Raw genomic sequence first — 10,610 nt, 5'->3', positions numbered from 1 at the left:
CTACAGAGACAGCAGGGAAAGGAGAAGTGGAGGCTCGAGTTGGTACTTTAAATGTTGGTACTATGAATGGTAAAGCGAGAGAGGGAGCTGATACGCTGGAGAGGAGAAAGGTAGAAATGTTGTGTGTTCAGGAGACCAAGTGGTAAGGGAGCAAGACCAGGAACATTGGAGGTGGGTTTAAACTGTTCTATCATGGTGTAGATGGAAAGAGAAATGGTGTCGGGGTGATCCTGAAGGAAGAGTACAGTAAGAGTGTAGTGGAGGTGAAGAGAGTTTCTGATAGGGTGATAAACGTGAAGCTGGAATTTGAAGGAATGAGGATAAATGTCATCAGTCTTTATGCTCCACAAGTAGGCTGTAAGACGGAGGAAAATGAAAAATTCTGGAGTGAATTAGATGAAGTGGTAGATGGTGTACCTAGGAATGAACTTTTGGAGATTGGGGCAGACTACAATGGGCATGTAGGTAAAGGGAACAGAGTTGATGAGGAGTTGATAGGTAGGGCTTTAAGGAAAGGAAAGTGGAAGGGCAGATGGTGGTAGATTTTGTAATGGAATGAAAATGGCAGTTGTGAAGACTTATTTTAAGAAAAAAGAGGGTCATAGGGTGACGTATAAGAGTGGAGGAAGGTGCACACAGGTGGACTATGTTCTATGCAGGAGATGCAACCTGAAGGAGATTTGAGACTGTACGGTGTTGGCGGGGGACAGCGTAGCTAGACAGCATCGGATGGTGGTCTGTAGGATGGTTTTGGAGGTGAAGATGAAGAGGAGGAGAGTGAGGACTGAAAGAAGAATAAGATGGTGGAAGCTGAGGGAGGAAGACTGTAGTGTGAGGTTCAGGGAAGAGGTCAGACAGGGACTCGGTGGTGGTGAAGAGGTGCTGGATGTTGGGCAACTATTGTAGAAGTGATAAGGGAGACAGCTAGAAAGGTACTTGGTATAACATCTGGAAATAGAAAGGAAGACAAAGAGACGTGGTGGTGGAATGAGGCAGAAGTACAAGGAGATGCGGTAGCAGGTAAAGAGGGATGTGGCGAAAGCCAAGGAGAAGGCATATGAGGAGCTGTATGAGAAGTTGGACACTAAGGAAGGAGAAAAGGATTTATACCAAATGGCGAGGCAGAGGGACCGAACTGGGAAGGATGTTCTGCAAGTTAGAGTAATAAAGGATGGAGAGGAAAATGTGTTGACTATTGAGGAGAGTGTGTTGAGAAGATGGAGGGAGTATTTTGAGCAGCTGATTAATGAGGAAAATGAGTTAGAGAGAAGGTTGGATGGTGTAGAGATGTAAGCAGGAAGTGGAGAGGATTAGTAAGGAGGAAGTGAGAGCAGCTATTAAGAGGATAAAGAGTGGAAATATTAAACAATATAAACAATATTCTGGAAGGTGAGAGGATGCCTGGGGAATGAAGAAGGAGTCTGCTGGTACCGTTTTTTAAGAATAAGGGAGATGTGCAGACTTGCAATAACTACAGGGGAATAAAGTTGATCAGTCACACCATGAAGTTATGGGAAAGAGTAGTGGAAGCCACGCTTAGAGAAGAGGTGACCACCTGTGCAGAGGAAGAGCACCACAGACGCCTTATTTGCTTTGAGAATGTTGATGGAGAAGTATAGAGAAGGTCAGAAGGAGTTGCATTGTATGTGAGGGTGGTGCAGGACATGTATGAGGACAGTGTGACAGCAGTGAAGTGTGCAGTAGGAACGACAGACATGTGCAGAGGAGGGACATGGGGTATATCAGTAGATGAATTCTGACGATGGAGCTACCAGGAAGCAGGAAAAGAGGAAGGCCAAAGAGGAGGTCCATGGATGTGGTGAAAGAAGACATGCAGGTAGTTGGTGTGACAGGGGCAGATGTAGAGGACAGGGGGTGTGGAGACAGATGATCCACTGTGGGAACCCCTAATGGGAGAAGCCGAAAGATGAAGAAGAAAATCAACAAAATTATTACCAACCAGGAGTTTAATATAATGTGTTTGACAGAAACATGGATTAAACCAAATGAATATGTAGCTTTAAATGAAACGAGTCCTCCTGGGTATAGTTACATACACATAGAAAACAACAAAAACAATCCCAGTTTCCTTTTCAGTATAGTAGCTAAAACAACAAATCAGGTATCTGAAAAATGTGTTTCATCACAGTATAGTAGTTAGGAGTTTTCTTCACTAAAAAATATTGATAGTATTAGAAAAACAATTATGGCGGTTCAACCTCTGACAGCATCTCCTGACACAATCTTACCTACAACTCCACAACTACACTGCTTTACATGTACAGGACAGGAAGAGCTGTGTGATGTTATTACCAAAGCTAAATCAACAAAATGTCAGTTAGATCCCATTCCAACTAATCTATTGAGGGAAGTGTTACATAAAGCTGGTGAGCCTCTTCTGAATATTATTAACTCCTTACTCCTCATTAGGGCATGTCCCTAAATCCCTCAAGTTAGCAGTTATTAAGCCCCTCATCAAGAAACCTAATTAGGATCCAAACACGCTATCAAATAACAGACACATTTCAAATCTCCCATTTATGTCTAAGATTTTAGAAAAGATTGTCGCTGCCCAGTTCTGTTCCTACTTACAAGAGAACAATATCTTTGAAGAGTCAGGTTTTAGGCTCCATCATAGCACAGAAACTGCTCTAGTTATAATCACTAATGATCTGTTTTTAGCTTCAGACCAAGGACAAATCTCTCTGTTAGTTTTACTAGATCTTAGTGCTGCATTCAACACTATAGATCATGATCTGCTCCTGGATGGCTAACTAAATTACATCGGCATTTAGGGACAGGCATTAGCCTGGTTTAAATCCTACCTGTCTGATCGTTAACATTTTGTAGACTTAAATGGAGAGCTATCCGGTTAATGCTAGTGAATTATGGCGTGCCACAAGGTTCAGTTCTAGGACCCCTGCTTTTCACACTATACATGCTTCCCTTAGGAAATATTATTAGAAGGCATGGGATTAGCTTCCACTGTTATGCTGATGATACCAGCTATATATCTCATCAAAACCAGGCGATACAGCTCAATTAGCTTGGATAACTGAGTGTATTGATGAATTAAAAGACTGGATGACCCATAACGTTCTATTATTAAATTCTGATAAGACGGAAATTTTGCTCATCGGCCCAAAAACCAGTACACAGAAGTTCCAGCATTTCAACCTACATTTAGACGAATGTTCTGTAACTACTAGTTCAACGGTAAAAGACCTGGGAGTTATTTTAGAGCAACTTGTCTTTTAAAAATCATATCAACCAAGTTACAAAACCAGCTTCTCCAGCTTAGAAATATTTCTAAGCTAAGAAACATCATCTATGTCTGATGCACAGAAGCTCGTCCATGCGTTCATGACCTCCAGAATAGACTATTGTAATGCATTACTAGGTGGATGTCCTGCATCATTAATAAACAAGCTTTAGTTAGTTCAGAATGCGGCAGCAAGAGTTCTTACAAGGTCAAGAAAATATAATCATATAACCCCAATCTTATCATCCCTACACTGGCTTCCTGTCAAGTTTCGAATCGACTACAAACTACTGCTTCTTACTTATAAAACACTAAATGGTTTAGCGCCCATGTATCTCTCCAGTATTTTAACACGCTACAATCCATCACGCTCCCTGAGATCTCAAAACTGTGGACTTCTAGTGGTTCCTAGAATAGCAAAGTCCACTAAAGGTGGTAGAGCATTCTCACATTTAGCTCCTAAACTTTGGAATAGTCTTCCTAACAGTGTTCGGGGTTCAGACACACTCTCCCAGTTTAAGTGCAGATTAAAGACGTATCTTATTAGCAAAGCCTACACATAACAAACACCACATATCATTAACTTGTGCTCCAGAAAATCTAATCAAATGCACATTATCAACTTGTGCTGTTAATATTATGAACAGCAGCTAATTTCTCTCCACTGCTTCTCTTTCCCTCCCTATCCCGAGGCTTCCTGAGGTTTGGCCAGCCCCAGTCACGTCCCACCTCATAAAGATTATGGACCTTCAAAGAAATAGATGCCGAAATCGCAAACTTCCTGTACCACCTAGAGACATACCCGTGCCAATTGGATCTCACTTTATGTGTGGAGTTTTGAAATTGGACCTCCTTGAGTGTTTAAAGGCTCTGGCATGGAGAAACTGGTGTTGGATCTGTGATGATCTCAGATGTCGAGCAATTTTATGAGTTGCTCAGTAGCTCCTAGTTTTATTACCACAAATGACTGTAAAAGAATGTGGAAAGAACATTACTTATAATCACACACTCCAGTGCTCATGTTAGTTCTCACTCTCCAGTGTTCTGTATTGTTTAAAGACTATAATCACACTCTTGATGTCACCCAAATGAGGATGAGGTTCTGCTTTTGAGTCTGGTTCCTCCTCAGTCAGTCAATTCCATTAATTATTATTTATAGACCCACAGGGGCCCGACTCAGATTTTTTCATAGAATTTGCAGATGTCATTACAAATTTAGCTACTTCTTTACACAAAGCATTAATTGTTGGTGACTTTATATTCATTTTGCTAATCAGGAAGACTCCTTAAGAGCAGCAGTTGTGTCCATTCTAGATTCAGTAGGAATTATTCAGAATGTTATAGGACCCACTCATAGTGAAGACACACTCTTGATTTGGTATTAACATTTGGAATAAAAATAAAAAAAATAATTCCACAGTCTGAAGGTATTTCAGATCATTATCTCATCTCTTTTAAAATCTGCCTCAGTCATTGCATTAGTACCTCACCACGTTACCGCGTTAAACACATTCACGTCAACTACAGCAGCGCATTTTATCAATATCTTCCAGAAATTACGATATTAATTAGATCTCTGTCTGACCCCGCAGAGCTCGACTGGGCCTCTGAATACCTAGAATCAACGTTACATTATACTAATGATGATGGAGCTCCCCTTAAAACCAAGATGATCAGGGAGAAAAAATCAGTACCCTTAAAACAGAACACTTGGACCATTCGGAAATTAGAACGTAAATGGCATCAAACAAAATTAACAGTATTTCAAAATAGCATGGAAGAAGAATCTGCTGAGTTCTAGAAAATCTCTTAGTGCTGCTGATCAGCATATTTCTCCACCCTCATAGAAAATAACAAGCAGAATCCTAGATTTTTATTCAGCATGGTAGCAAAATGAACAGGAAATAAAAGCACTGCACTCACATGTACACCATCAATAGGTAGTAATGATTTCATGAACTTTTTTAATAATAAAGTTGAAAACATCAGGCAAGAAATCCAGAGGATTAAAATAAATCCAAACTATTTTATAAATAACCTTGTAGACAGCAGTGTAATTATAACAGACCATCAATTACAAAGTTTTACTCCTATTCAAGAGAACGACTTCATTTCATTTCATTTATTTCAATTCAATTCAATTTAATTCATTTTTATTTATATAGCGCTTTTAACAATGAACATTGTCTCAAAGCAGCTTTACACAGATAATGTGGTGATTAAAAGTAAATGTGTTCTTTGTAAGTAAGTTTGTCCCTGATGAGCAACTGTGGCAAGGAAAAACTCCCCGAGATGGCATAAGGAAGAAACCTTGAGAGGAACCAGACTCAAGAGGAAACCCATCCTCATCTGGGTTGCACCGAATGTCCCTTTGAAGCAGATATACAATGTTGCGGGGTACAGTGTTGATGATCAGAAGCAAACTGTATTCCTGAGTCAGTGTAGCAGACTGTTGACATTAACTACAGTCCAATCCATTCTCAAAGCACCCGTTCTACTCCGGAATTACATGGAACCACCCAAGGCATTGATGAGAAACCGTTCCAAGCTGCACAGAGTGGCCTCCAGTCGAAGAGAACACTATCCAGAGGCAGGCCTGGAAAACGTGGGAAGATCCACGGAGGGGAGAGGGGCAGGAACAATGGTCACAGGAGCCTCAGGAGCATGTTTAACTCGACCGAGAAAGAGAGAGAGAGAGAGAGAGAGAGAGAGAGAAGAGGGTGACAGGAGGAGAAGGATATGGATTATAAAGTGTCCTTATTGTTGTATGAAAGTTAATGTCACGGCGTGAGACCGTTAAGTGCTTTATACGTCAGTAGTAATATTTTATAATCAATGCGAGATTTGATTGGGAGCCAGAGTAGACTGATTAAAACAGGGGTGATGTGCTCATATTTCCTAGATCTAGTGAGGACTCTTGCTGCTGCAGTCTGAACTAACTGAAGCTTATTTCTGCACCTACTCCAACACCCAGACAGTAAAGCGTTACAGTAGTCTAATTTAGAAGTAACGAAAGCATGAACTATTTTTTCTGCATCCTGTAACGACATCATATTTCTAATTTTAGCAATATTTCTAAGGTGAAAGAAGGAGATCCTGGTGATATTATTAACGTGAGCCTCAAAGGAAAGACTCGGGTCAATAATCACACCGAGGTCTTTGACTGCTGTACACACACACAGAAACACTATCCAGAGATGCTACGGAATTGGAAAGTTTACTTCTAGCTGCATGTGGTCCCAGTAAAATTACTTCCGTCTTATCTCAGTTGAGCAGTAGAAAGTTATCAAGCATCCACTGTCTAATGTCCTTTACACACTCCTCAACATCGTTAGGCTGATCTCTCTCATCTGGCTTTGCTGAAATATACAGCTGTGTATCATCAGCATAGCAATGGAAGCGAATACCATGTTTATGTATAATTTCACCCAGAGGCAGCAGATATAAAGAGAAAAGCAGTGGGCCTAAGACAGATCCTTGCAGAACACCGAACTTTACCTCAGAGAGTGTGGAGAACTCACCATTTACATCAACAATAGCAAAAGCGATCAGTCAAATAAGACCTGAGCCAAGAGAAAGCTGTTTTCTTTATTTCAACAAGTTCTCAAGTCGCGCAAGCAGGAGATTAAGATCAATAGTGTCAAAAGCTGCACTGAGGTCCAGCAAAACAAGTAAAGAGACAAAACCCTGATCAGAGGCCAATAACAGGTCATTTACCACCTTAACTAGTCTCTGTGCTATGATGAGGCCGAAATCCTGACTGATACATTTCATAAATGTTATTCCTCAGTAGATGTGAGCAGAACTGCTGTGCTACAACCTTTTCTAGAATCTTGGAGATAAAGGGGAGGTTTGATTTTGACTGTAGTTGGACAGCTGACAGGGTGAAGGTCAGGTTTCTTAATTAGGGGGTTGATAACTGCAGTTTGAAGGATTTAGGTACATAACCAGTGCTAATGGAAGAGTTCATTATTTTTAAAACAGGTTTAATTACCTCTGGTATGATCTGTTTGAGGAAACTTGTACATGAGGGATCGAGAATGCAGGTTGATATTTTTGATGAGGAAATCATTGCTTTAAAATATCAAAATATCGTTTTGATTTCCTGCATCCTTTACTTATCATTGGCTCCGTCTCGTCTATTTTTGCTTTTGGAAGAGTGCTTTTTTCCCTGTTTGAGGGTTTGAAAGCAGTGAGTGAAGGACATTCACCAGAACTACGAACACACACTACAGTAATCACATTAAGGTACGTAATTTCTCTACTATGGCGAACATCCAGTTCATTCAGTGCGTACAGTGTGACATGTTTATGTAACACCCCTTTAAGTTAGTCGGCACCTCGTGAATTATTTAAATGCCCAGGTGAATTAGACAGAGGGTAACATGGACCAGTATTCTAGATTCGGAGGGAGCAGCAGTGAGAGATTAAATAAACAGACAGACAACAATAATGTGGTTGAATTATAATGAAGAGATTATATTGTAGCGAAGAGAAAATGAATGAAAAGTAACCAATTAACTGCTTCCCTTTTAGCAGAAAACACAAAATTCTATAAACCCAGATAATTTATTCTTTAATGAATGCAAATTGAATTAACCAAATTAGTTTCTATCTGTCTTTCTTTTCTTTAATATATATATTTATCTTAGGATTTATTCTCATTTTAATCTAAGTCAATCTAATTTCACTTTGAACCTATTTAATCTCAACTGTTTTACCTTGAACTTAATTTAGAATTTGAGAAATTCCCCCTAGTTTAAACCACCTCTTTTATAATCACAATACCTCTTAACTTGGATAGAACATTTAAAATGGGCAGAAAACAAACAAAAAAAACAATTCTTGTAACCAGCAAAGTATAGGACTCAATTTAACAATGTATGGCAAAGAAATGAAGAACCATGAGAAAAAAAAAACACAATGACCCTTAACCTTAAACTCTAATGAGCAATCGAGTGGAATGAACAATAATGCCACAAAATTCAACAGTCAATAAAATAAACAATGGTGATGCATAAAATCGATTATCTTTTTTTTTTTTTTTTTTTTTTTTAAAGCAAACAGTTCGTCCTTACCAAGTGATGTTAGAGGAACAGTTCAGGCCTACCGTTATGCTGACCAAAAAAAATAGTCCACAAACGATTGAGGAAAACAACCAAAGAGTTCGATGTCAAGTCAATCTGTCGCCCTGTGCAATTCTTCCTCTTTCCTTTTTTTTATTTATTTATTTATTTATTTCAGGAAAACAAAGTAGTAAATCCACTGAAGTCCTCAGATATCCTCGTTTCACTCAAGGTCTGTTGGGTGGCTCGCCATCTTGTTCCGCGTGGTAGCAACTTAGTTCGTGTTGTTGCCAAATCCAAAATTCAACCAATTCAACAAAAAATCAGTTCAAACTAAACTAATACTTTACTAGAATCTCCTTCTAGTTTTTTTTTTTTTGTTTGTCTTTAATTCCCAAACGTGTTATTTTTTTCTCTTTCTCAAATCTCCAACAATCCTTAGTATTCCTCTCTCTCTTCTTTTTTTTCCGTGCTGTCCTCAGTCATTTCCCGGCAATGAGTCCTCTCACTTCATTGGTCAATATCTCACACTCTCTTAAAGGAGACAACGTTCAGTAACGACCAATTACATTTTCACATTCAGAAAATGAAATAAAACACATATTTATTCAAATATAAATGTTATATTATTTTTTTTCTGAATTCAATCAATAATTTTCTCCTTCCTGTTTATTCAGTATCCCTTACTGATTTACTATTTATTTATTTATAATCACTCTGGGTTACACTCTCCCCCGTTTACTCTAGGCACGTCCTCGTGCATGCTAGTAGTAGGTTGTGTATCTATAAGTGAGTTGGCAAAATTGCTGTCTATAATAGACTTAGTGATAAAAGCACTGAGACTCTGGACGAAAGACTGCACTATCGAAATCAAAGGATTACCCAATTCAGGGTAGGTAAGTATTCGTGGTTTCTGTCTAACTCTATCAGACCTTCTGATAAAACTGCTATCACCCTCAGTTTGCTCCGCCTCTGTTTCACACTCACAGACTGTTTCTGGTCCCCTAGGTATATTCTGATCAGTCAACATGTCAGAAATACTGCAGGTGTGCTTTTACTGGCCACAGACTCCACAACCTCTGGACCAACATCAGATGAGTATCTCAATGTAGATGTACCCTCAATTCTAGATTGCTCTGAAACAGGCAGACAACTGACAGGAGAATCTGCCAGGGCAGGCAAATCATCATCTTGAACATGATCAGAGTCCAGATCCACTAGGACTGAAGGAACACCATTCTGTGACCTCTGTCCAGGCTCATATACCTCAGTAAGTCTAGTAGTCGTCAAAAGTGGACGATCTTGATACGGCAACTCTAAGCAGCTATCATCATCAGCGTCTGTCTGATCTTGTACATCATTACTAGGATTTCTACGAGTTGGCGGACGTTTCCGAGTCTTGGTCAAATCTACTGCCTCTTCTGATAACTTCAACAGATTACAAGGCAGCAAGAGGTCTCTGTGAAGTGTCCTAAAAGGCCCTTCCTTAATTTCTGGCTTAACAGTGTACACAGGAAGATCCCCTGCTCTGCTCACGACAACATACACAAGCGATTCCCACTTATCAGCTAGTTTCTGTTTACCTCTTAAGCGTACATTTCGAACTAAAACCCTATCGCCAATGTCTAGGGTGGAATCAAGAACATGCTTATCAAAGCGAGCTTTGTTCCTCTCTCCAATTTTAGCAACATTTTTCATTGCTAGATCATATGTTCCCTGCAACCTAGACTTCAAATCACGTACATACTGAGAGTGTGTATTATACTGTTCTTTGTTCCTAGGAATATTGAAAACCAAATCAATAGGCAATCGCGGCTGCCTTCCAAACATCAATTGCACGGGTAAACCCAGTCGAGTCATGCTTGGTGCAATTATATGCGTGTACAAGAGGTTTCACAAAGCTACTCCAGTGCACCTTATCAGACTCTTTCAATGTACCCAGCATGCACAAAAGAGTACGATTAAACCGTTCGACTGGATTTCCCTGGGGTGGTAAGGAGTTGTCCTGATCTTCTGAATCCCCATCAACGCAAAGCTCTTTAATAGTCCTAGACTCAAAATCAGCCCCTTGATCACTATGCAATTTTTCAGGGATCCCATAATAGACTATGAAGTTCTCCCAAAGAGCCTTAGCTACAGTACATGACTTCTGGTTGAAGTTGGCATAGCAACTGCATACTTGGTAAAGAAATCTGTAATAACTAGCACATCCTTTGTATTTTTGGAATCTGGCTCAATCGACAAGAAGTCCATACACACCAACTCAAGAGGTCGAGTCACTT

The sequence above is a fragment of the Silurus meridionalis genome, chromosome 7, assembly GCF_014805685.1.
Source record: "Silurus meridionalis isolate SWU-2019-XX chromosome 7, ASM1480568v1, whole genome shotgun sequence".
Classification (NCBI taxonomy): domain Eukaryota; kingdom Metazoa; phylum Chordata; class Actinopteri; order Siluriformes; family Siluridae; genus Silurus; species Silurus meridionalis.
Note: the sequence above shows the minus strand (reverse complement) of the source record.